Genomic DNA, 26,984 nt, shown 5'->3' with positions numbered 1-26,984 from the left:
AAAGACCTGGGCCATCTTCCTCTGCTTTCCCAGGTGTATCAGGAGGGAGCTTAGTGGGAAGTGGAGCAGCCGGAACATGAACCGGTGCCCATGAGGGATGTGGCACTGCAGGTGGCTCTTAACCCACTATGCCACAGTGCTGGCCCAAATACTTACTTTTCAGTGTCATTATGGGGTTTAAGTGAGATCATACCCACAGAACTCCTTGAGCACTCCCTGGCTGGCACACGGTTTACTGGTGATGTGGTTGAGGTTTCATCTTCTTCCTCCTCTGCCTCCCATACTTCTTACTTCCTCCTTCGCTCTGTCCCACCTGCCAGCCCCCAGGCCACATGGTTGCAAAATGCCTTACCCGGGATGCTTTGGGGTTGTGGTTAGGGAGAATATGGTTTTGGGAGCTAACGTGAAAGAGGTAGGCCCCCCTCTCCTTTTTCCTATTTTTTTTTTTTTTGTAGATTTATTGTGAATGTCAGAGTAAGAGAGAGAGAGAGAGAGAGAGAGAGAGAGAGAGAGATCTTCCATTCTCTGGTTCACTCCCCAGATGGCTGCAACAGTCAGCACTGGGCGTCAGAAGCCAGGAGCCAGGAGCTTCCTCTGGGTCTCCCACGTGGGTGCAGGGCCCAAGCACTTGGGCCATCCTCTGCTGCATTGCCAGGCACATGAGCAGGGAGCTGGATTGGAAGAGGAGCAGCTGAGACGTGAACTGGTGCCCATATGGGATGCCAGTGTCACAGGAGGTGGCGTTAGCCGCTGTATCGCAAAGCCAGCCCTGGCACCTCTCTTGACCAGAAGCCACTTAAATCTCATTGGTGTAGGCAGGGCCAGATTCCCCTCTGCTGAACCAATCTCTGAGCCAGAGTTGGCTCCTAAACCTTAGAGTGACTCTGTCCCTCCCAGACTTTTCTCCGCCTACCTCATCTCATACAATGGCAGTGCAGGGCCCCCCATTGCTCCCCCTTGCCTTCTATGCCCTCACCTAAAATCCCAGAGTGCCTTGGCTACGGCTGACCCGGCTACCTGCAGGCTTTTGCCAGCAGACTTGAGCCCAAGCTGGAGCATTGATGAAGCTGTGTAGGTTATTGCCCAAAACACTGAAAGAAATTGGCTTTGTCCCTGTTCCAAGTTGCTGCAAGCCCCTGGCTGTGGGAATTCCTGGGGAGGAATCCCTTTTCCTCACTGCCCCTCGCGAGGGCGCTGCAGCCTCTCCATCGACAAGTTCCCAGATAAATGCTTTGGATGGATCACTCGAAGCCTGGTGCCTGGTGCCTGGTGCTTCTTTCTTTGGAATCCCAGCCATCTCAGGATGGTGGGGGGGGGTGCTGCCTTCTGGGAATTCCTCTTCCCACTGCCTTTGGGGCAACTCCACCCCTGGCAGCTGTGTCCCTCCAGGTCCTGAGGCTCTTTCTCGTACCCAAACGTCACTCAGCAGATCTTATTTACTGTGCCTCCACGATTCATGCAGCCCTCTCCTCTACCCCTTCTCCACCCCTGGCCTGACATTTCATCGCCTCTCATCCCGCTGTCCCCAGAGTCTGCTCCCCATCGAAGTCCTAGAGAGCCTGTGTCCCTCGCTTGTCACGTGTCTCTTCCTGTCACTGGAGCGGGGTAAGCACTCTCTGAGGGGCTTTCTGTTACCCCCACCCCCCCGTGACTTCAGCTCTGAGCATTCCCTACCTTGCTCGTGTCCTTCAGCTGCGCTGGCTTCCTCACTGTCTCTCAGAAATAGCCTTTTGCCCTGGCAGTTCTCTCTGCCTGGGACTGCCGTCCCTCACATATCTGTTTGATTTCCTTATGTGCTGTAAATCTTGGCTCAGGAGTCAGGTTGTCAGTGGGGCAGCACCCATTCTCCTATTTAAAACTGCAGCCCCATGGGGCCAGTGCTGTGGCGTAGCGGGTAAAGCCACTGCCTGCCATGCCAGCTTCCCATATGGGCGCTGGTTCGAGCCCTGGCTGCTCCACTTCTGATCCAGCTCTCTGCTATGGCCTGGAAAAGCAGTGGAAGGTAGCCCAAGTCCTTGGGCCCCTGCACCCACATGGGAGACCCAGAGGAAGCTCCTGGCTTCGGATCAGCCCAGTTCCAGCTGTTTCGGTCATTTGGGGAGTGAGCCAGCCGATGGAAGACCTCTCTCTGTCTCTCCTTCTGTCTGTAACTACCTCTCAAATAAATCAAATAAATAAATAAAATTTCAAAAAGAAAAAAAATTGCAGCCCTCACCCACTTCTGATATATTTACTTATTTGAAAGGCAGAGAGTGCAAGCAAGAACAAGAATAAGAGAAAGAGAAAGGGGGCCGGCACCGCGGTTCAGTAGGCTAATCCTCCGCCTTGCGGCGCCGGCACACCAGGTTCTAGTCCCGGTCGGGCACTGGATTCTGTCCTGGTTGCCCCTCTTCCAGGCCAGCTCTCTGCTGTGGCCTGGGAAGGCAGTGGAGGATGGCCCAGGTGCTTGGGCCCTGCACCCCATGGGAGACCAGGAGAAGCACCTGGCTCCTGCCATCAGATCAGTGCGGTGCGCCGGCCGCGGCGGCCATTAGAGGGTGAACCAACGGCAAAGGAAGACCTTTCTCTCTGTCTCTCTCTCTCTCTTACTGTCCACTCTGCCTGTCAAAAAAAAAAAAAAAAAAAAAAAAAAAAAGAGAGAAAGGGATTTCCCATCCGCTGGTTCACTCCCCAAATCAGACTGGACCAGGCCAAAGCCAGGAGCCCAGAATTCAATGCAGGTCTCCCACGTGGATGGCAGGGACCCAAGTACTTGAGCCATCACCGGCTGCCTTTCAGGATGTACACGAGCAGGAAGCTAGAATGGGAAGTGAAGCTGGGACTTGAACCCAGACACTGATACTGGACGTAGGCATTCCAAGTGATGTCTTTTTTTTTTTTTTTTTTTTTTTTTTTGATAGGCAGAGTTAGTGAGAGAGAGAGAGAGAGACAAAGAGAAAGGTCTTCCTTTCATTGGTTCACCCCCCAAATGGCTGTTGCGGCTGGCGCGCTGCGCCAATCCGAAGCCAGGAGCCAGGTACTTCCTCCTGGTCCCCCATGCGGGTGCAGGGCCCAAGCACCTGGGCCATCCTCCACTGCCTTCCCAGGCCACAGCAGAGAGCTGGACTGGAAGAGCAACCTGGACAGAATCCGGCGCCCCGACCGGGACTAGAACCCAGGGTGCCGGCACTGCAGGTGGAGGATTAGCCTAGCGAGCCACAGCACTGGCCAGATTTTTTTTTTTAAGATTTATTATTTTATTTGAAAGTCAGAGTTACACACAGAGAGAAGGAGAGGCAGAGAGAGAGAGAGAAAGGTCTTCCATCCGCTGGTTCACTCCGCAACTGGCTGCAATGGTTGGAGCTGAACTGATCCGAAGCCAGGAGCCAGGAGCTTCTTCCAGGTCTCCCACATGGGTGCAGGGGCCCAAGCATTTGGGCCATCTTCTGCTTTCCCAGGACATAGCAGAGAGCTGGATTGGAAGTGGAGCAGTGGAACCTGAACCGGCGCCCATATGGGATGCCAGCACTGCAGGTTGGTGGCTTTACCCACTAGGCCACAGCACTGGCCCCGGTTGTAAGATTTTAAGTACTTAATGGAAATTCCTGTACTTAATGGCAAACCATTGACAACTAGTGGACCAGTACTGGTACTACCTTAACTCATTCCCTGTTTTATTTTTCTCCATAATGATTCTTGTGTTTATTTATGGAGATACTGGTTTATAGTTTTCTTCCCCACTGCAATCAATGTAAGCTCTTGCAAGAGAAGAGGTCTTACTTATCTTGCTCTGCTCTAGTTCCTTTTCTTGGTAAAGGTTTATTTATTTGAAAGGTAGAGTTACAGAGAGGGAAAGGCAGAGGCAGAGAGATCTTCCATCTGCTGGCTTATTCCACAATATGTCTGCAATGGCCAGGGCTGGACCAGGCCAAAGCCAAGAGCCAGGAGCTTTCTCCAGGTCTCCCATATGGTTACAGGGGCCCAAGCACTTGGAACCATCTTCTGCTGATTTCTCAGGTGCATTAGCAGGGAGCTGAATGGGAAATGGAGCAGCTGGGATTTGAACCAGAGCCCATATGGGATGCTGGCGCTGTAGGTGGCGGCTTTACCTGCTGACCCTTCTTCTTTTTAAAAGATTTATTTATATTTATTTATTTATTTGAAAGGCAGAGTTACACACGCACACACACACACACACAGAGTCCGTCCCTAGTCCCCAGAACGGTCCCTGGCACACAGCACAGTAGGTGCCCACGAAGTGTCTGCTGAGCGATGACGAAACCACAGTCACAGGAGGGCAGCGGGCAGAGGCCGCACTCACCTGCTAAGCTGCAGAAGCTTCCTTGCTGTCAGAACCTGGCCAGGTTCATGACAGCTTCTGAGCCCCATGCGCATTGTTTGCTTTTTTTTTTTTTTTAAGATGTATTTATTTATTTGAAAGGCAGAGTTACAGAGAGGCAGAGAGATGTCTTCCATCCATTGGTTCATTCCCCAAATAGTTGCAAAAGCCAGAGCTGGGCCGATCTGAAGCCAGGAGCCAGGAGCTTCTTCTGGGTCTCCCACGTGGGTGCAGGGGCCCAAGCACTTGGGCCATCTTCTGTTTTCCCAGGCACATTATCAAGGAGCTGGATTGGAAGTGGAGCAGTTGGAACTTGAGCTGGCGCCCATATGGGATGCTGGCACAGCAGGCCAGGGCTTTACGCCACTACACCACAGTGCTGGCCTATTTGCTTTTTGATAGGCCACAGTGCCCAGGGTTGGCCTGGACTCTTCCAAATCCTTGACAAAGTCTTTACTTGGTTTAACTTTGGTCAGGCTTCTGAACCTCCTCCTAAGACCATCTGTGCATTTCATTGTAACATCCAGTTTGGGGCCAGTATTGTGGTATAGCAGGGTAAGCTGCTGCCTGCAATGTTGGCATCCCGTATGAGCACTGGCTCAAGCCCTGGATGCTCTACTTCCCATCTGGCTCCCTCTAATGTGCCTGGTAAAGCAGTAGAAGATGACCCAAGTATTTGGGTCCCTAACACCCACTTGGGAGACCTGGGTGGTGTTCTGCGCTTCTGACTTCGACCTGGCCCTGCCCTGGTTATTGCAGCCATTTAGGGGGTAAACCAGAGGATGGAAGGTTTCTTTGTCTCTGTCTCTCCCTCTCTCTTTGTAATTCTGCCTTTCAAATAATTTAAATAAATTTTTAAAAAATGCATTGTTTTTATAAAAGATTTACTGGAGGCCGGTGCCATGGCACAGTGGGTTAAAGCCGCTGCCTGCAGGACCAGCACCCCATATGGGCACCGGTTCAATTCCCAGCTGCTTCTCTTCCAATCCAATTCTCTGCTATGGCCTGGGAAAGCAGTAGGAGATGGCCCAAGTCCTTGGGCCCCTGCACCTGTGTGGGAGGCTTGGAGGAAGCTCCTGGCTCCTGGCTTTGGATTAGCTCAGCTCTGGCCATTGCAGTCATTTGGGGAGTGAACCAGCAGAGTGGAAGACCTCTTTCTCTCACGCTCCACCTCTCTCTGTAATTTTTTCAAATAAATAAAATGATTCTTTAAAAAATTTACTTATTTGAAAGGCAGAGTTAGAGAGAGGCACACAGAGAGGTCTTCTATCTACTGGTTCACTCCCAAAATGGCTGCAATGACCAGGGCCAGGCCAAGCTGAAGCCAGGAGCTTCTTCTGGGTTAAGATGACCCAAGGACATGGGCCATCTTCCGCTGCTTTCCCAGGCACATTAGCAGGGAGCTGGATAGAAAGTGGAGCAGCTGGGATTCAAGTCAGTGCCCATATGGGATGCTGGCATCACAGGTGGCAGCTCTACCCACTACACCACAATGCCAGCTCCTACATCCAGTTTTAGTAAAATAACTGTGCTAAATCAGCTTAGCCACCCCGATCACCCTGGCCTGTCTTTCCCCAGAATCTTTTAGGTTGGCTTAGCCAAAATCCCCCTTACCCCTGATGTTTCCTTTTTTTTTTTTTTTTTTTTTTTTTTTTATTTTTATTTTTTTTTTTTTATTTTTTGACAGGCAGAGTGGACAGTGAGAGAGAGAGACAGAGAGAAAGGTCTTCCTTTGCCGTTGGTTCGCCCTCCAATGGCCGCCGCGGCCAGCGCGCTGCGGCCGGCGCACCGCGCTGATCCGATGGCAGGAGCCAGGAGCCAGGTGCTTTTCCTGGTCTCCCATGGGGTGCAGGGCCCAAGCACCTGGGCCATCCTCCACTGCACTCCCTGGCCACAGCAGAGGGCTGGCCTGGAAGAGGGGCAACCGGGACAGAATCCGGCGCCCCGACCGGGACTAGAACCCGGTGTGCCGGCGCCGCTAGGCGGAGGATTAGCCTAGTGAGCCGCGGCGCCGGCCCCTGATGTTTCCTTTTAATTTTCCATCCACTAACACCGCCTCCCCAGTCCTGCTCCTTAGCTGTGAGTTCCCATTTTCCCATACTGTGTTTGCAGTTGAGCCCAACCTCTGCCCCACTGCAAGGACTCCACTGCAGTGGTCCCGGTACTCCCCTCAGTGGTCCTGAATGAAGTCTGCCATACTGTGCCCCATCAAGCGTCACTGATTAGTTTATCCGGTAACATCCCCTCCCTGCTTTTCCGCAGTCACAGATCGGGTTGCCCTGGATTCTGTACGGTGCATATCTATCTCTTGGCCGGGTTTATCAGTCCTGAGGAGGGGGAGCTGGATCTGAAGTGGTCCCTGCTGTGCCCCCAGGGTCAGGCAGCTCAAGTCAAGGTCTTTGCTAGACATAAATAGCTATGTGCTGTGAACCCTTGCCAGAGACAGCTCTCCCTCCTCTGCCTTGGGAGAGTAGTCCAGAGCTGGTGTTGAGTTCTGGTCCAATGGGCTATCCGAGTTATCATTTCCTTCCGCTTAAGTTGCTGACTCAGACCACAACGCTTGTGTGATACTGTGAAATACACATTTGGTCTTCAACCCGCGGTTCCTAAAACCCTTGGCATCTCTAGAGTGATGAGTTTCTTTTGTCTGCTGATGAGACTGCTGGTGGCAGTGACCTGTAGTTGGCTTTGGGATGGGGGATGGTCACCAGAAAGACCCAGGCATGAGTCAGCTTCCTGTTGATGGAATGAAATACCTGAGGCGGTCTACTTGAGAAGCAGCTCATGGTTTTGGAGGCTGAAAGCCCATACAACACAGCCGAGGCTCTGTCAAGGGCACCCCCACCCCCTTGGCTGCGATGGTTGGAGACCCTGTGACAAAGGATTACATCTTTTTTTAAAAAAATTATTTATTTATTTGAAAGTCAGAGTTACACAGAGAGAAAAGGAGAGGCAGAGAGAGAGAGAGAGAGAGAGAGGTCTTCCATTCACTGGTTCACTCCCCAGATGGCCACAACAGCTGGAGCTGTGCTGATCTGAATCCAGGAGCCAGGAGCTTCTTCCAGGTCTCCCGCGCGGGTACAGGAGCCCAAGGACTTGGGCCATCTTCTACTGCTTTCCCAGGCCATAGCAGAGAGCTGGATAGAAGTGGAGCTGCCAGGACTCGAACCAGTGCCCATATGGGATGCCGGCACTGCAGGCAGCAGCTTTACCCACTGCGGCTCAGTGCCAGCCCCAGAGGATTACATCTTGAAAAATGAAGGCTGAGACAGATTCAGTGGTCAGGTTCAGGATTTTTTTTTTATACTCCAGAATACCAGTATTCCCTTCCAAGGCAGTGCCCTCAATGACCCAATGATCTTCCAAGAGGGCTCACCTATTTTTAAATATATGTATTTATTTGAAAGAGTAACAGAGAGAAACACAGACACACACACACACACACACACACATCTTCCATCTGTTGGTTCACTTCCCAAATGGTGACAACAGCCAGGGCTAAGCTAAGCCAGGCCAGGCTGAACCTGGGAGTCCAGAACTCCATCTGGATCTCCTACTTTTTGATAGCAGGAGCCCAAGCACTTGGGCCATCTTCTACTGCTCTTCCAGGTGCATTAGCAGGCAGCTGGATCAGAAGTGGAGCAGCTGGGGCTGGCGCTGTGGCGCAATGGGTTAAAGCCCTGGCCTGAAGCGCCAGCATCCCGTGTGGTTGCTGGTGCTAGTTCCGGCTGCTCCACTTCCCATCCAGCTCTCTGCTATGGCCTGGGAAAGCAATAGAGGATGGCCCAGGTCCTTGGGCCCCTGCACCCACATGGGAGACCTGGAAGAACTCCTGGCTCCTGACTCTGGATTGGCGTAGCTCTGGCCGTTGCAGCCATCTAGGGAGTAAACCAGCGGATGGAAGACTTCTCTTTCTGTCTCTGTCTCTCTCTGTAACTGTCTTTCAAATAAATAAAATAAATCTTAAAAAAAAGTGGAGCAGCTGAGACTGGAACTGTGGCTCCAACATGGGATGCTGGTATCACAAGCGTTGGCTTAACCCACTGGGCCACAACACTGGTCTTGAGGCTTCACCTCTCCAAAGTCCATCACCTCCCACCACCAACCACACTGAGGAGCAAGCCTCCGACACACGAACCACTGGGGAGACAGACCACAAGCAAACCGTGACCGCACGGTTAGAGAACTGGAACTGGCCACTCCACACTCAACTTCTGGGGAGTGGAGAGGAGCTGAAGGCTACGCTGATCATCGGTGGCCAGCGATTTAATCATGCCTGCATAATGAAACTTCTGTAAAACCCCCAAGGCCTGAGTTCAGCGTGCTCCCAGAGAGCTGAATACATGGAGGTTTCTGGATGGTGGTACCCAAACAGGGCATGGGAGCTCTGTGCCCTCTTTCTCCTCCCTTGCCCCGTGTATCACCTGTTTCTTTTGTAATATCCTTCATAGGAAGTGGGGGAAACACAAGCACGGCATTTACTTGAGTTCTGCTGGCTGCTTAAAGAAAGTAATGGAATCTGTTAGAAGTGTCAACCAGCTATCATGAGTATCTGAAGTAGGGGCATTCTCGTGGGACTGAATCCACCACTGTGGGATCTCCAGGTAAACTGCCAGAATTGAATTAAATTACAGGTGTCTGCTGGAGATCCTGGTGGCAAATTGATAATTGTTGTGTGTGTGGCACCTCCGCCACTCCCCCAGCCCACCACCTGCCAGCATTTGGTGTTAGAAGTGTTGTGTTCAGTGTTAAGAGCAGAAAGAACACTTCTTATTATTTTTCCTTTCTTTTCTGATCTCAAATAGCTTGGCACTCCAAACACTGAGGAGCAACTGTTCCCGTCAGCCCAAATAACTATTTACAGCCAAGGTAAGTTACACTGTTGTATATATTTGGTGGTTTGTTCATGAGCTGGGAAGGGGATTATTTCTTAAGTAAGTACAATGCAAAAAACAAGAGGGGGACAGTGAAGATTCCCGCAACAATGCCTGAGATAGCCAAGTAGTAGGCTTGTTTGGAGGTCCTGGCTGCCTGGTCATAGTCATTCGATTGATTGTAGCGCATTGTCTGAGTTTCAGGGGAGAGGGGAAACAGGACAGGATGAGCTTAGACGGGCTAATGGACGTGGGACACTAGGGACCCACAGGACAGGCTACCACTAGGCTCCTATCACAGGAGGGAAAACAAGGAGGAAGCCAAGTCAGGGTCAGGGCCAGGGTGGGAGGGAGGCTGAGGGCTGGTGTGATGGAGTCCCACCTTGTGAGATAAGATCAAGGCTGCGAGGCCTAAGGGAAGACACCAAAGGAAGGCCGTAAGGGACAGGCAAAAGTGGTCGTTAGCCTCGGTCTCCGCCTCATCAGTCATAAGTTCAAACTCCTGGGGGTAGAGAGCAGTTAGGCCTGAGTGGGACTTCCGGGTCCTACTTCCCTTCCTACTCCATCCCCTTCTACCCTGGCTCCTGGAAAACCTTCACTGACCCCGTCCAGAATCCTCGCCCACTCCCTCTGCCTCCCGCCACGCCCCCTCTAACCTCTATCCCTTCTAACAGCTTCCTACGCCGTAGTCTTCCGGCTTTCCCCGTGAGCCCCTGTGGGGTGTCCTGTAACCTCTTCCCCACATTCTACAACCCCCCAGTATTTCTCACTTGGTCCCCTCTACTGTTCCCCAGAGTCCCTGACTCTGAGGATACTCCGTTGGCCTCGCTGAAACCTCAGCCGACCCCCCCCCCCCCATAGCACGTCGTTCCTTGTCCCCGCCCTTGTCCCGCTCCAGCCTTCTCTCTGTCCCTAAGATGAGCTTTCCTGCACACTCGAACACCTCCCCTTCTCATCCGGGAAGCATCCATGACAAGACTCATGGCTTTCTTCATGGAAGTCTCACCCTCCAGCGCCTCTGACGTCTAGCGCAGCTCTCTCCCCTGTCCCTGCCACAAGGCCCTGTGACCACTAACTGCTCCCCCGGAACCGCCCCTCCCCTGACCTCTCACGTGGCTGCTCCACGGCCTCCTGTGACCACTGTCAACCGTAACCCGCTCCGTGCGGCCCACGGCCCCGGCCCCGCCTTCCTCTCACACCTCCCTGGCCCTTCAGCTCCGCCATTCCGCCTCCCAGCCTCCCTGTTCTCCCAGGCCCGGTGCCCCTAGAAACTGTTCACAGTCACACCCTCCCCACCCGCTCAGGATGCCCCTCGCGCCCCCTCAAACGTCCCCGGGAGGTACCTGGATCTGGCACTACCAGAGCCGCAAAAGAAACGCGTAGCAGTCACAACCCACCAGGTATTACCGTGGCAATCAGGCAGGCCCTGGCGATTGGCTGGCTAGGGGGATAATGGGCTGGCGAAAGCCAATCCCCGGCTGCGAACTGGTGCGGTTGCGGGCGGGCCCTTCTGTTCTCTCGGGTGATTGGTCAGTTTGGGCCAGGTTCCGCCCTCAAAACGGAAAGAGGCGTTGTTTCCTCGACTTGCCTTGCTTCGGGCTCCTGCTGAGGGCCTTGCGGGCGTAATGGCCCCTCGCGGAGCTGAGCCGGGGCCTTGGGTCGCACCCTGGAGTGCAGTGATGCCCCTCAGTGCAGGCGGCGGAGCTGCTGCCCGCACGTCCTCGTTGGTGGGCACGTGTGCGCGCAAGTCTTGCGTGCCTGAAAAAATGGAGTTGGGGTGGACGTTTGCCCGCCTGCATCCCATCCCGAGTGCCTGGTTCGAGGCCCGGCTCGGCTTCCTGCTAACGGGTGCGCTGGGAGGCCGCAGAGGATGGCTCAAATGTTGGGGTCGCTGCCACACGGGAGACCCAGACGGAGCCCCCGGCACCCGGCTGCGGCCTGGCCCTTCGCTGGCTGCTGCAGGTATCTGGGGCGCGAACCAGCAGAAGGAAGATCTCTCTCTCTCCGCCTTTCAAATAAAGCAATTTTTTTAAAAAATTGGGTTGTTTTGAGAGTCTTTTATATACATGGTTTGCACATATATTCTCATGGTCTTTTTATAACTGTAATTGGAAGAACAAAAGATTTTCAATATAGTAAAGTCTAAATTATTATTGTATGGATGTGCTTTTGGTAGCATGTCTAAGAATTCTGCATCACCTGGGCTCAGAAAGGTTTTCTACTCAAAGTTTTATAATTTTACACGTATTTTTACTTATTTTAAAAATATTTATTTATTTGAAAGGCAGAGTTACAAAGAAGAGAGAGAGAGAGAGAGAGAGAGGGAGGGAGAGAATCTTCAGTCTGTTGGTTCACTCCCCAAATGGCTGCAGTGTCCAAGCCTGGGCCAGGTGGACGCCGGGAACCTGGAACTCCATCCAGGTCTCCCATGGAGTGTCAGGGGCCCAAACACTTGAGCTGTTTTCTGCTGCTTTTCCGTACATTAGCAGGGAGCTGGACGGATAGTAGAGCAGCTGGAACTGGAACCCTGGGCTCATACGGGATGCTGGCGGCACAGCGGTGCTTTAACCCTCTGTGCCACAATGGTGGCCCTATAATTTTTTTTAAAGATTTATTTATTCATTTGAAAGAGTCACACAGAGTGAGGAGAGACAGAGAAAGAGAGTGGTCTTCCATCTGCTGGTTCAGTCCCCAGTTAGCCGCAACGGCTGGAGCTGTGCTGATCTGAAGCCAGGAGCCAGGAGCCTCTTCCAGGTCTCCCACGTGGGTGCAGGGGCCCAAGCACTTGGACCATCTTCCACTGCTTTCCCAGGCCATAGCAGAGAGCTGGATCAGAAGTGGAGCAGCCAGGACTTGAACTGGCGTCCATATGGGATGCCGGCAATGCAGGCAGCGGTTTTACTTGCTACGCCACAGCGCCGGCCCCAGCAATAATTTTACATTTAGATTTGTGATCCAATCTGAGTTAATATAAGGTGTGAGGTTTATGATGAGACTATTTTTTGCGTATGTTGTTATTCTAAAACCAACTTAAAAAAAACCTCACTATTTGTTCCCCAATAAGTTGCCTTTTCCCTTCTTTTGAACTAAATTTACCATGTTTATGGAAGTCTATTTATACATTCCTTATGTTGTTCTGTTAATCTGTGTGTTTACATGCTTATCAATATCTCAATGTCAAAATAGCTTTGTAGTAATTTTTTAAAAAGATTTATTTATGTATTTGAAAGGCAGAATTAGAGAGGCAGAGAGAGAAAGAGAGAGATACCTTCCATCTGCCGGTTCACTCCCCAAATGGCTGCAGTGGCCAGAGCTGGGCTGATCCAAAGCCAGGAGCCAGGACCTTCCTCCAGGTCTCCCATGTGGGTGCAGGGGCCCAAGGACTTGGACTATCTTCTACTCCTTTCCCAGGCCAGAACAGAGAGCTAGATCAGAAATGGAGCAGCCAGTATTGAACTGGTGCCCATACGGGATGCTGGCGGTGGCTTTATCCACTATGCCACAGTGCTGGCCCCATAGTAATTCTTTTTTTTTGACAGGTAGAGTTATAGACAGTGAGAGAGAGACAGAGAGAGAGGTCTTCCTTCCATTGGTTCACTCTGCTAATGTCTGCCACGGCCACTGCTGCGCCGATCCGAAGCCAGGAGCCAGGAGCCAGGAGCCAGGAGCCAGGAGCCAGGAGCCAGGAGCTACCTCCCGGGCTCCCATGCAGGTGTAGGGACCCAAGCACTTGGGCCATCCTCGGCTTCCCTCCCAGGCCACAGCAGAGAGCTAGACTGAAAGAGGAGCAACCAGGACTAGTACCTGGCACCCCAACTGGGACTAGAACCCAGGGTGCGGGTGCCAGAGGCAGAGGATTAGCCAAGTGAGCCACGGTGCCGGCCAGTAATTCTTAAAATTAGGTAGAGTATTCCAATTTTGTTCTTTTTCAGAATGGCTTTGACAGTGCTGTGTTTAGATCAGAGAATCTTGTTGGGATTTTAATAGGCACTGGATTAGAACTTTGTACCAATCTGGGGCCAACGTTGAGTCTTCCCATCATCTTCTCCATTTATTTAGGTCTGCTTTTATTTATTTCATCAGCAATTATAGTTTTATTATTTTATTAATTTATATAATTTTTAAAGATTTATTTATTTGAAAGTTGTAGTTACAGAGAGACGGGGAGAGAGAGAGATCTCTTCCATCTGCTGGTTCACATCCCAGATGACTGCAAGACCAACACTGGGCCAGGCCAAAGCCAGAAGCTAGGAGCCAGGAGCTTCGTCTGGGTCTCCCATGTGGGTGTGGGGCCCAAGTTCCTGGCCCTCTGCCATTGCTTTCCCAGGCCATTAGCAGGGAGCTGGATCTGGATCAGAAGTGGAACAGCTGGGACCTGAACCAGCATCTAAATGGGTAAATGGGACGCTGGCAATGCAGGCGGAGGCTTTACCTGCTACACCACAACACCGACCCCAGCAATTATAGTGTTTATTTTATTTTATTTTATTTTATTTTTTTGACAGGCAGAGTGGACAGTGAGAGAGAGAGACAGAGAGAAAGGTCTTCCTGTGCCATTGGTTCACCCTCCAATGGCTGCCGCGGCCGGCGCGCTGCGGCCGGCGCACCGCACTGATCTGATGGCAGGAGCCAGGTGCTTCTCCTGGTCTCCCATGGGGTGCAGGGCCCAAGCACTTGGGCCATCCTCCACTGCACTCCTTGGCCACAGCAGAGAGCTGGCCTGGAAGAGGGGCAACCAGGACAGAATCCGGTGCCCCGACCGGGACTAGAACCTGGTGTGCCAGTGCCACAGGTGGAGGATTAGCCTAGTGAGCCGTGGCGCTGGCCTGCAATTATGGTTTTAAAAACACATTTTGTATCCATAATTTTTTATATTTAGACCAAATTAACTTGATTTTTTGGAGCTATTGGAAGTGATGTTATTTTTATTATTTTTAAAAATCTTTAAAAATATTTATTTCAAAGAGTTAGAAGGGGCGGGGGAGATCTTCTATCTGCTGATTCACTTCCCAAGTAGCTGCAACAGCCATGGCTGAGCCAGGCCAAGGACAGGAGCCAGGAACTTCATCGATGTCCATAGGAGATGCTGGTGCCCCAAGTGGTGGCTTTACCTGCTACACCATGACACCAGCCCCTAAATGGTGTTATTTTTTAAGATTTGGTTTCTGGGGTACTGTGGCATAGCAGGTAAAACCGCTGTCTTCAGTGCTGGCATCCATATAGGCACCGGTTTGGATCCCGCTGCTCCACTTCCGATCCAGCTCTCTGCTATGGCCTAGGAAAGCAGTAGAAGACGGCCCAAGTCCTTGGGTCCCTGTGCCGTGTGGGAGATCTGGAAATCGCTCCGGGCTCCTGGCTTTGGATCTGTGCAGCTGCAGCCGTTGCTGCCAATTGGGGAGTGAACCAGCGGATGGAAGACCTCTCTCTCTCTCTCTCTGCCTCTCTTTCTCTCTCTGTGTAACTCTGACTTTCAAATAAAATAATAAATCTTTAAAAAAAAAGATTTGGTTTCTCATTATTCATGACTAGCATATGGAAATACTGCAACTGACAATGATGCTGAACTCATTCCTACTTGAAGACAATCATGTCATCTGCAATTAAGGGTCATTTTAATTCTTGTCATAATCAATATGCGTTTTCTTTCTTTTTCTGACTTATTGTGTTGATATATACTTCCAGTTTGATGTTGAATAGAAATGATGAGATTGGACAGTTAGAACTTGCTAGGCTGTTGGGACACAAATAGTGAATTTCAAACCTTTTAGCATTGGGCGCCAAGAGATAGCCTCAAAATGACATGGGAGAATTTTATTGCCTGCTAATCCACCATTCTGGCACCAACTTTTATAAGTGCCTCTCCGGGGACTTACTGAACTGATAAAACATACATTGTAAATCAACGGCATGGAGAATCAGCTGTCAGAGGGGTCTCTGCCTGCTCGTCCCTACCTCATCGTGGTGGATGTGTCTGCACATTCGCGAGACTCCCCTCTGGACGAGGAGTTTAAAGAGATGACTGCCCACCCCCCATGGTCTGTCCAGCTGGAACCTTACCTCCCCTGCCATGCTGTCCTGCCTCCAGGAAGTCATGTCTGCCCGATGATCACCGGTGCACCTTTGGATCACTCTTTCACTGAAACCAGTGATACTGGCTGTAAATATCTCTGTGTATGTCCTTTATCCGAACAGGGACATTCTTATTCCTGGCTTGTTTTTGCTGTGAGTCCTTTTTCTGTGTCAGTCGATATGATCGCGTACTTTTCCTTCTCTAGGTGGCTAACGTAGTGACTGGTTGATCAGTGTGTCGTCTGGTTTGCTGATACTGAATGAGCTTGGTGTTCTTGGGATAAACTCCAGCTGGTATATTCTATTTATATTCGTCTTGTCTTGATTTGCTAATATTTTAGTGAGCAATTTTCTTTATTAGTGAGAGATATCAATCTGTAGTGTTCTGTTGTTAGTCTGTCTCTGGTTTTGCCTTCGGTATAAAGCAGACCTCAGGAGTTGGAAGATAGTCTTTCCTTTTCTACTTTCTGGAAGAGATTGTAGGGAAATAGTGTTATTCTTTTGGTATAATTTATCAGAGGTTTTTCAGAAGTTTTTTTTAAAGATTTATTTATTTTATTTGAAAAGCAGAATTACAGAGAGAGAAGAGAGAAGATGAGAGAGAGAGAGAGAGAGAGAGAGAGAGAGAGAGAATGTCTCCACTCGCCAGTGGCCACAATAGCTACACTGGGCCAGGCTGAGGCCAGGAGCTAGGAACTTCTCCCAAGGCTCCTACATGGGTCATGTTCCGCTGCTTTTCCCAAGTCATTAGCAGGGAGCTGGATTGGAAGTGGAGCAGCAGGGACACAAACCAGTGTCCATATGGGATGCCGGCATTGCAGATGGCGGCTTAACTACACTACAGTGCCAGCCCCAATATCTTTATTGTAAATATTATATAATATAAATTGTGTAAATATAAATATAATACAAATTGTCTAAATTATATCATTTACATAATATAAATGTTACATAATATAAATATATAATATGAATTGTATAAATATAAATATAATATAAATTATATACTATAAATAATATAAATGTTATGTAATATAAATTGTTGAGCGGGCCAGCATCGTGACTCAGCAGGTTAAGCTGCTGCATGTGACGCTGGCATCTTATATCACAGCACTGGTTCGAATCCCAGCTGTGTGGCTTCCAGTCCAGCTTCCTGCTCATGTGCCTGGGAAAGCAGAAAAAGATGGCCCAAGTACTTGGACCCCTGCCACCCATGTGAGAGACCCAGATGGAGTGCAGGCTCCTGGCCCAAGCTCCTGGGGCACCCCTTGCTGCTTTCCCCTGCTGCTGTGTGAGCAGGGAGCTGGACTGGAAGCAGAGCGGCTGGGATGAGAACCAGTTCTCCAGTACAGGAGCTGGCTCACAAGAGGCAGCTGAACCTCACAGTGCCACAACGCCTACTTCTGCACAACAGGTGATAACTCTCACCATCTGTCTGTCTCTCAAATAAGTAAATTAATTTTTAAAAATTTACTGTAAAAAGGCCAAATGCCCAGGGGATTTTGCAGGCATGTTCATGCCAACTTTCAAGAAGCATTACCATGTCATAAAAATGGTTCCAGAAAACAGAAACTTATAGGATGCTTTTTCCACGCATTTAAAACAATTTTATATATTTTAATTAAATATCCATTTTTAAAAGATTTATTTATTTACTTGAAAAGCAGAGTTACAGAGAGGCAGAGAGAAAGGTCTTCCATCTTAGGGTTCACTTCCCAGATGACCGCAGTGGCCGGAGGTGCGCCAATCTGCAGCCAGGAGCCAGGTGCTTCTTCTGGGTCTGCCACGTGGATACAGAGACCCAAGGACCTGGGCCATCTTCTACTGCTTTCCCAGGCCATAGCAGAGAGCTGGATCGGAAGTGGAGCAGCTGGGACTTGAACTGGCGTCCATACAGGATCCGGAACTGCAGGTGGCAGCCTCACCCGTTAGGCCACAGCGCCTGGGCCCCTTAAATATTCATTTGAAAGGCAGAGTTTCAGAGATGAGAGAGAAAGAGAGAGAGAGAGAGAGAGAGAGAGATCTTCCATGCTCTGGTTTACTCCCCAAATGACTGCAACAGCCAGGGCTGGGCCAGGCCAAAGCCAGGAGCCTGGATCTCCATACGGGTCTCCACGTGGGTGAGGGGCCCAAGTACCTGGGCCATCTTCCGCTGCCTTCCCAAGCACATTGAAAGAGAGCTGGATCGGAAGTGGAGAAGCAAAGGCTCAAACCCTAGGCACTGGTATGGGATGCCAGCGTTGCAGTGGCAGCTTAGCCCGCTGCATCACAACACTGGCCCCACCTGTCCATTCTGTATTGCCAGCACTGCCTCTTTGCTCACTAGATAGTAACTGCCTCCAAGTGAAAACGATGCACCAGGTTGGCTTATAAGTATAGGAGAGAACAAGATAATAAGAAAACAATATTCATCACATATTAAAGTGCAATAGATTATGACCCAGTAGGGTATTCCCAGGAGTACGAAGGATGATTCATAGAAAAATTCGATTAAACTACATTTGGCTAAATTAAAATCCTACATGATTACCTTAATAGAGACTGAAAAATATTTGATATACATCAACCCGAATTTCTAATTAAAAATGTCTTGGCAAACCAAAATTAGAAGAAAACATAATCAAATAGCTGTAGTTTTGCCAGAAATCTATATCAATTGTGTGACTTAATAGTAAAATCTTAGAATTATTCCATACAAAAGTAGAAACAATATTAGAATGCCTGCTATTACTAATTCATATTTTACCAAAATGTTTAGCGAAAAAACTAAAAGAAAAATATGAAGTGTTAAAATTATTAGGAAGTAGTTCATGGCAGGCGCCACTCAATAGGCTAATCCTCCGCCTGTGGCGCCGGCACCCTGGTTCTAGTCCCGGTCGGGGCACCAGATTATGCTCCGGTTGCCCCTCTTCCAGTCCAGCTCTTTGCTGTGGCCCGGGAATGCAGTGGAGGATGGCCCAAGTGCTTGGGCCCTGCACCCCATGGGAGACCAGGAGAGGCACCTGGCTCCTGGCTTCGGATCAGCGCGGTGCGCTGGCTGCAGTGTGCTGGCTGCAGCGGCCATTTGGGAGGTTAACCAACGGAAAAGGAAGACCGTTCTCTTTGTCTCTCTCTCTCTCACTGTCCACTCTGCCTATTAAAAAAAAAAAAAAGTAGTTCAAATTTCACATAGACAATCCATGCATGTAAAACAATAGATTTTTAAGTAAGATGAATGAACAAAATATTAACATTAGAAAATTATCCCTTGGGCGTTTGGCCTAGTGGTTAAGACACCATCTGGGATGTCTGATTCCATATTCAAGTGCATAGGTTTGAGTCCTGGTGCTGGCTCCTGACTCCAGCTTCCTGCTGGTGCTGCTCTGGGGAAGCAGCAAGCGATGAGGGTTCCCACTGGGAAACCTGGGTTGATTTCCGGACTCCTGGATTCGGCCTGGCTGTTGTGGGTGTTTGAGGAATCAGCAGGTGGGAGAGCTCTCTGTCTGTATCTCTCTCTCTACCTTTCAAACAAATAAAATAAAGAAATGGAAAAGAAAATTATCCCAACAATGAGTTAGATTCCCTGATAACAATTTAGATTATATCGTGGAAAAAAAGCTCTTTGTATTTATTTTACAATATTTATTTATTTGAAAGTGACTGAGAGAGAGAGAGAAAGATCAATTTTCCATCCACTGGTTCACTCCCCAAGTGGCCACATCAATCAGACTGAGTCAGGCCCAAGCCAGGAGTCAGGCGCTCCATGCTGGATTCCCACACGGTGGCAGGGACCCAAGTACTTGGCCCAGTCTTTCCTGTCTTCCCAGACACATTAGCAGGGAGCAGGATGGGCAGGAGAGCAGCCGGGACTCAAACTGGTGGTGTGATATGGGATCGCAGGTGGTGGGTTAGCTCGCTCTACCACAACTCTGGTCCTTAAAGGTATTTTGATAAATTTGACTTTATAATAATCAAAAATATATTTGTGAAAGAGCAGCACAACAATGTGCAGACACATGAGGAAACATCTATAATTTCCATGAAATAGGAGACAACCCCTACAAATCCATGAGAAATAGACAACTGACCACGGAAAATTAGCATAAAAATATCACAAGTGATTTCTAAAAGAAACACCACAGGTCAGTAAGATTCATAAAAGACACCTGACGTAGTCTCTTGGGCTGTCATAGCTAAATGCCATAGACTGCTGCTGGGACAACAGAGGTCTCTTTTCTCACGGTTCTGGAGGCAGGAAATCCCTCAGGGTCGAGGCCAGCCAGGTTCCAGGGGTGGGGTGGGGTGGGGGCTTTCCTGCTGGTCTTCTCCCCAGATCCTCACGTGGGGCTGGAGCTGGGACAGGGGCAGGGCCAGGGGCAGGGGCAGACGGAGAGGGAGAAACCTACTAGCTCTTGGGTGCCTTTTCTCACAAGGGCACTAATGCTGTCATGAGGGCCCCCTCCCACCACTCCTACCACCTCCTGCAGCCCTCATAAAAGCCCCCCCTGCAAACACAGTAAGAGAGGAGGAGCGCAATTCAGTCCGTAGTGAAGATGAGGTTCACAGCGCAAAGAGAAATGCAGATTGGATCAGTCAGGAGGGCAGGAGTTTGGCTGGGAGGTTCCGATGCTGGTTGCTGGGTTTGAGTCCAGCACTGGCTTCCTGCTGATGTGCGTCCCGGGTCCTGCTGCTCCTGTAGGAGACCTGGATTGAGTTCCTGGCTTCTGGCTTTGGCCCAGCTCCAGATCACTGCAGGCGTCTGGGGTGTGAACCAAATGGGAGCATACACACACTCTCTCTCTCTCTCCCAACTTTTTTTTCTGCCATCAAAATTGACAAAAAGTCCCTAGGGTTGAGGCTGTTGTGTCCTGGTGAGAATGCAAGGAATGACTCAAGGAATGTTGGAAGTGTGTCTCCGTGACGCCTCTGCGGAAGTCACCCTGGGATTAGCCGTCAAAACCGCAGAGCTCTTAACCCTTCCACCCTGCAGTCCTCGCGGAGTGTTATGCGCATGCGTGCACTGAAACGTGTGCTGCGGGGTGTGTTCTGGGCAGCTTGTTGCAGCAAATCTCCCAGTTCTTGGGGTGACCATCAGGCAGCTATCAGAGAGAGAGAGAGAGAGAGAGAACCCGGGTAGAAGGGAGGAGGGGTGCCGGGCGTGGTCTCTGCCTTGTTCCGGGTGCTGGTTATGTGAGTGAGATGTTATTGGTGTACACGTATGACGTGTGCGTTTCTGTGCACTTCGGAGAGAACGTTTAATAGGGAGACCCCGTGTAGTGCTGATTTAGATGAGACTCAAACTCTTCACTTCAGCCAGAAACGGAGCCCTCTCACGGGTTCTTGGAAAGTGTTTCTTGGGGTTGGGTTTCCTCTTTTTAACCTCCACACCTGTGGGAAAAGAGGGAGAATACCAACAATTTTCTGAACTAGGAAAGAAAATGATGGGGCCGGCGCTGTGGCGCAGTGGGTTAAAGCCCTGGCCTGCAGCACCAGCATCCCATATGGGTGCTGGTTCGAGACCCAGCTGCTCCTCTTCCAATCCAGCTCTCTGCTGTGGCCTGGGAAAGCAGTAGAAGATGGCCCAAGTCCTTGGGCCCCTGCACCCACGTGGGAGACCTGGAAGAAACTCCTGGCTCTTGGCTTCAGATCGGCACAGTTCCGGTGAAGAGTTAAAATTGTATATGTGTGGGTGTAAAAAGTTAAGCTTAAGGTTTAAACCTTCCTGGTGCAGCTGTGAAAATAAGACAGAAGTCACAATAGTTTTCGTTTCCCTACTCTTGTGGCTATAATGATGTAAATGGGGCCAAGCTAGATAATTGCTGCCTCCTAGGTGCTATGTTCCTGAGACCTTGTGACCCTTACTGTTTGCTTAAGGACAGTTTGCTTAGGGCCCTTGCTTAAGGCCCCTTTATTCCCAGAGGAGCCACAAGACTTTGTGACCTTCCTCTGCTTGTTCAGGCATTGCAGCAGCAAGATAAACCCCTCTGTGATAAACTCTCCTAGCAACAGCCAATTAGCAGGTAACAGAGAAATGCCTCGAGTTTCTGGTGTCTTCTCAGGGCAGATAAGGTGATTGATAGCTACCCGAGACCCTGCAGTTCCGCACCCACGTACACCCCAGCAGCTCGGACCCTATGTGTTGGCCAGTCAATTCAAAAGACATCAACCCCAAAGCCATCCAACCACCTTTAGTAGGTCCGTTCCCGCCACTGGATGCACTAATCAATTCTAGGAGATGTCCTTTGAATTTCCTGCGGGATGAAAAGATTTGCTAAATGGTACCATGATGTGTAAAATGTTTTCGAAAACCCTATAAAAACCCTGACCCTCAACTCCTCGGGGCTGCTCTGTTCTCGTATGTTCAGAGAGCCCCAGCATGCTGGAAAAATAATAAACCCTTTGCTAATTGCATGAGAAAGTCTCTTGGAGTCGTTCCTTGGGCGACGGACGCGTTTTGACCTTAACACCGGCTGTTGCAGCAATCTGGGGAGTGAGCCAGTGGATGGAAGACCTCTCTCTCTCTCTCTACCTCTCTCTGTAACTGTCTTTCAAATAAATAAAATAAATCTTTTTTTTCTTTTTTTTTTTCTTTTTTTCTTTTTTTGACAGGCAGAGTGGACAGTGAGAGAGAGAGACAGAGAGAAAGGTCTTCCTTTGCCGTTGGTTCACCCTCCAATGGCCGCCGCGGCCGGCGCACCACGCTGATCCGATGGCAGGAGCCAGGAGCCAGGTGCTTTTCCTGGTCTCCCATGGGGTGCAGGGCCCAAGCACCTGGGCCATCCTCCACTGCACTCCCTGGCCACAGCAGAGGGCTGGCCTGGAAGAGGGGCAACCGGGACAGAATCCGGCGCCCCAACCGGGACTAGAACCCGGTGTGCCGGCGCCACTAGGCGGAGGATTAGCCTAGTGAGCCGCGGCGCCGGCCAATAAATCTTTTTTTTAAAAAGAGAAAGAAAATGACCCTTTGGAGAATAAGGCTGTCAATTTAAGTGCTGTTGGAGGGTGACATCTTCATAAGACAAGGCATCAGATTTAAAGACATGTAAGGGGTCAAGGGTCATTATCACAGGCCTTGTGAACCATGAGTGTCTTGAAGTTTGCTCAGTTTTCTGGGGCTAGAAATAAAATCCACCAGAGTCCTTCATGGTGCGGTACAGAATCTACTGTTTTTGCAGCTGCCTATCCTGTCTGGATTTTCGTGTTTTTTTTTTTTTTTTTTCTTTTTTGTGTGTGTGTGTGTGTGTGTGTGTTGTTGTTGTTGTTGTTGTTTGTTTTTGACAGGCAGTTAGACAGTGAGAGAGAGAGAGACAGACAGACAGAGAGAAAGGTCTTCCTTTTTCCTTTGGTTCACCTCCCAAATGGCCGCTAAGGCTGGTGCTGCGCTGATCCGAAGGCAGGAGCCAGGTACTTATCCTGGTCTCCCATGGGGTGCAGGGCCCAAGCACTTGGGCTATCCTCCACTGCATTCCCGGGCCACAGCAGAGAGCTGGACTGGAAGAGGAGCAACCAGGACAGAATCTGGCACCCCAACCGGGACTAGAACCCGGGGTGCTGGTGCCGCAGGTAGAGGATTTAGCCTAGTGAGCTGTGGTGCCAGCTGGATTTTTGTCCTTTTCTCTTTCAGATTTCTTTCCCCACCAGGATGAAGGGTCCACAGATTCAGTGCCAGGTGCTGGGATTGCCTGAGTAATCATGGAGGGAGAAAAGGCAGGTCTACTGGGATCTACTCTATGGCTCAAAAAAAGGACAGAGGGGGATTATTCATTCGCAGATGGAACAAGGGACGTTGGGAGAACTCCTGTACTAACGGGCAAAGATCGTCAAGGCCTCTTGGGAAGCAGAAAGAAAGTGCAACATTAGTGTTTAAGACAGAGATACACAGGAAATGCGAAGAAAAGGCGATGAGTAAGAGACCACAAGATGTCAACAGCAGTTCCCTCTGGGAAGGGAGTGGCACCTACCCTGTGTTGCACGGGTCTTTATGAGACCGTGATTGTGTAAAATTGTACAAGCCCATTAGGAAGTAAATACATAGACCAACTTAAAAGTCCAAGGGAAAGAGAGAGTGAAACATTACCTGACCTGTTGGGGAATTTTGTAGAGCAGTGGTGGAGTTCTTCTGAAGCTCTGGGGACACAGAGAACTGAGCAGACAGGAGAGGAACAACAGGAGGGCAAGCGCAAGGAGAGACAGGAGGTAAAGGAGAGAGGGAGGAGGAGGGTGGACAAGGGCTCGCCTGGGATTCAAACATCAGTTCAGAGCTGGTATGTGATCTTCATGAATGACTGGGCCCAAGAAAGGAGGATGAGGGAATGTAAACCCTGAAAATCGAGTTTGAAAGTCTGATCCCATTCCGTGGGAAACAGGAGGGAAATGGAAAGGAACCCAAGAGTGTTCACCCTGTGGGTTTCATTGCAGTGATTCAGTCAGTGATGTCTCGAGAGACAAGGATACCAATGTTGATTCTGTTTTAAATACACGCCGTGGCACATAGCAGACAAATCCCTGGCAGTGGCATGCAGATTGGGCATTCAGGGAGCTGAAGAGGGAAGACTTGGCTGGCTTCTCTTTTTTTCCTTTTTACAGATTTATTTATTTATTTGAAAGTCTGAGTTACATAGAGAGGTCTTCCATCCGATGGTTTATTCCCCAATTGGCTGCAACGGCCGGAGCTGTGCCAATTCGAAGCCAGGAGCTAGGAGCTTCTTCCAGGTCTCCCACGTGGGTGCAGGGACCCAAGGACCTGGGCCATCTTCTACTGCTTTCCCAGGCCATAGCAGAGAGCTGGATTGGAAGTGGAGCAGCCAGGTCTTGAACTGGCCCCCATATGGGATGCTGGTGCTACAGGCCAGGGCATTAACCCACAGCGCCGGCCCCGACTTGGCTGGCTTTTCAAGTCTTAGAGCACAGTGCGATTTTTTGGGGAACTGGCTATTCATGTTGACATGGGCCGTCCTGACTAAAGTGACCTTGCAACTAGATGTGACAGGCCCAGCTTGGACTGGTTTGGGGACGAACAGGGATAGTTGACAACTCTAGACCAGAGGTGGGGAATCACTTTTCTGCCCAGGGCCATTTGGCTATTTATAACATCAGTTGTGGGTCAAACAACATTACCGACTTAAAACTTGGCCTGCTGTGCTTGGCCAGACATTTCATTAACTCGTCCTGTGGTGGCTGGAACTGCTCCTCTCGGGTGAGGAATGTGACTGTTAGCCGGCATGGATGATGTTGGGACACACAACTGTGCCTCCGGTTTGTATCATCAGTCAGGAGCACAGGGCACTGCTTGCCGTGGAAAGTTTGGACGAGACCTGCTCACAGCAGTAGGCTGTTCTGAGCAGAGCTGCATACACCCAGGGCACCTACACCGTCTCATCTCATCCTCACCGGATCGCCATAGTCTCGCCATGGTGCACTAACACTTTGCAATGTGTACACTCACTCCTGGCGTCATGTGTTCTGAGTCACCACAAAACAGGTGATGGGCCGCAGGCAGCCAGTGAGAAGCGTTATGTGTCTGTCTTACCATATTTTCTTATGTGTCCTGTTAGTCCTGTAAGAGCTGTTCCTTGCTTACCTCTCAAAATGTACTGTGTTATTATGAGTGACAATATAAATTTTAGGTTGTTATGATAAAAGTTCCTAGAGTTACTACATTTTGAGTCTCACCTCTGGTTGCCTTGGCAGGGCCAAACCAAATGATTTCAAGGGCCAGGTGTTCTTCACCTGGCATCATCCACACCCCAGAAACCCCCTAACATGGAGCATTGTCCTGCAAACAGGTGTACTAGGTGCAGATACACACAGCCTGGAGACAACAGCAGAGTAGCAGCTGCCACAAAGGTGGGCTAGAGCCTTTGGTGTTTCCTTCTATTATTATTTCCTGTAACCCTCCCAGCAAGACGAGTGTCTCTGTTGGTTATGAAATTTAAGCTGTAATCCCAACAAGAAATGTAACTCTGTTGTGCCACACCTGCACTGGGTAGGGTGGCTTGGGCTGCGGAAACAGAAGGGCCAAACATGCCATGAGTCAACATCACAGTGTATGTTCTGGGTGGAAGAGGGGTTGTTCCTAGACTGATGGAGGAACCCAGACTGACTGATGGGGACACCATGGCCTTTAAAATCACCCAGGGGTACATGTGTGCATTGGCCAGAGGAGGAAGAGTTTGGAAGAATGCCCACGGGGGATGTTTACAGGACAGATTGGTTTGTGGTCGACGTCACTTCCGCTCACGATCCGTAAGACTAAAGACAACACTTTGGCCACATGGGGGAACATAGCAAGCGCGACTTCGCAGTGCTCCCAGCGAGGAAAGGTTTTTGGAGGGAAGAATTGATAGCCTGTTTCATAGCAACCGACTTAATTGCAATTTTTAATCCCCATTTTTCTGTAGTGGGGAAAACTTAGTTTTGCTAACTCGAGGGCTTCTGGGTCTGAATTTGGGGTTGGCCAAGAAGCTAGGGCACCAAAAGCAGCCCCCTTTGTTCACGGTGTCAATGGGCATTCCTGTTGTGGTCATCCTGGACACCTCCAGTGTTAACCACTAGTCCGCCTCTGATAGTTATCTCTTGCCCTGCCACCTGGCATCTGAGGACTCTGCTTGCCCCTCTCCAAAGCTGGGACATGGGAAATCCTGCTTGGCTGGCCGTAGCCATATCCCCCTAGACTTCCGCACTGTATAGTATATCTTCTTTGAAATCTCATGTCCTCTCCAGGCTGTATCTATGGAATGGAGGGAACACCTTGGGTCGCTGACAACAAACTTCCCGAGATAAAGGTTGCAGGGGCCTGATATACTGGCATCTGGTCTCTCCCTACATCCGCTTTCATGAACAGGAGACAATGTACTGGTTGTGATTGCCAAACAGGTGGTTCTCATCAGCTGTTCTGCCAAACCGCTTTTCATTTCTTAAGCTCTTTCCATTCTGCCCCTAAAATTTTAGCTTTTGAGTTTTTTTTTTAAAGAGGGAAATATGGCAGCTCTTTAAAAGTATTTTTAATTAAAGATTGTTTATTTGAAAGGCAGAGTTTCTGAGACATAGGGAGAGACAGATCTTCCATCTGCTGGTTCACTTACCAGATGGCTGCAAAGACTGGGGCTGGGTCAGACCAAAGCCAGGAGCCTGGAACTCCCACATGGGTGCAGAGGTCCAAGGACTCGGGCCATCTTCTGATGCTCTCCCAGGTACATTAGCAGGGAGCTGGATAGGAAGCCAAGCAGCTGGGACTCAAACCAGCCCCCGTATGGGATGTCAGGGTCACAGGCAGTTGCTTAACCCGCTGTACCACAATGCCAGCCCTGGCTTTTGGATCTTAGCAACTGGAAGAGGGTTTTGTTTTCTTATCCTGCTTGGAGACATAAGAAGCATAGCATCCTATGTTGAATGGGAAAACCCTTGGAGAATGAACAATGATTCAGATTTCTACATGTCATCCCATGTTGGAAAGGATCGTGCCTGCTCTACAAAGAATTTAGGCTCTAGAGAAGTATCTTGTTCAAGGATGGACAGTTTTTTAAGTGTCAGAGGTGAGAAGTAAACCCACTTCAGCCTGATTTCCATGTCTATAGGGGTCACAATTAGGATATTCTGTAATCACATGGCCTAGAAAACACATAGCCTCAGTGACACACAGGTGTTCATCCAGAACACACAGGCGCGCACACACAGGAAACCAGAATACTTCCTCCAGTTTTATTCATTTAAATAAACATTTGAAAGATCAGCCCAGTGTTAAG

At 49.9% G+C, this 26,984-nt stretch overlaps 1 protein-coding gene and 1 long non-coding RNA gene across 3 annotated transcripts in view; one reads left to right on the top strand and one right to left on the bottom strand.

The window, feature by feature from the left end:
* The window catches only part of LOC138846491 (uncharacterized), a 41,658-nt gene that overhangs the window by 7,628 nt on the left and 7,046 nt on the right, over window positions 1–26,984 (top strand). Inside the window, exon 2 of the mRNA XM_070062455.2 lies at window positions 9,124–9,187. The gene's annotated coding sequence lies outside the window, so the exon portion shown is untranslated. The remainder of the gene's footprint in view (window positions 1–9,123; window positions 9,188–26,984) is intronic.
* Window positions 9,172–10,688, bottom strand: LOC103345426 (uncharacterized). 2 transcript variants are annotated; one of them, XR_016224871.1, is made up of 3 exons: window positions 10,536–10,688; window positions 9,575–9,694; window positions 9,172–9,484 (listed from the first exon to the last, which is right to left on the bottom strand). It is a non-coding gene; the product is annotated as an uncharacterized LOC103345426 (long non-coding RNA). The 2 variants fall into 2 exon arrangements; XR_515329.4 differs by having other exon boundaries at window positions 9,173–9,385.

This window comes from Oryctolagus cuniculus, chromosome 18, assembly GCF_051225735.1.
Source record: "Oryctolagus cuniculus isolate XC-2025 breed Fujian yellow rabbit chromosome 18, ASM5122573v1, whole genome shotgun sequence".
Lineage (NCBI taxonomy): Eukaryota > Metazoa > Chordata > Mammalia > Lagomorpha > Leporidae > Oryctolagus > Oryctolagus cuniculus.
This window is presented reverse-complemented; position numbering and strand designations above follow the sequence as displayed.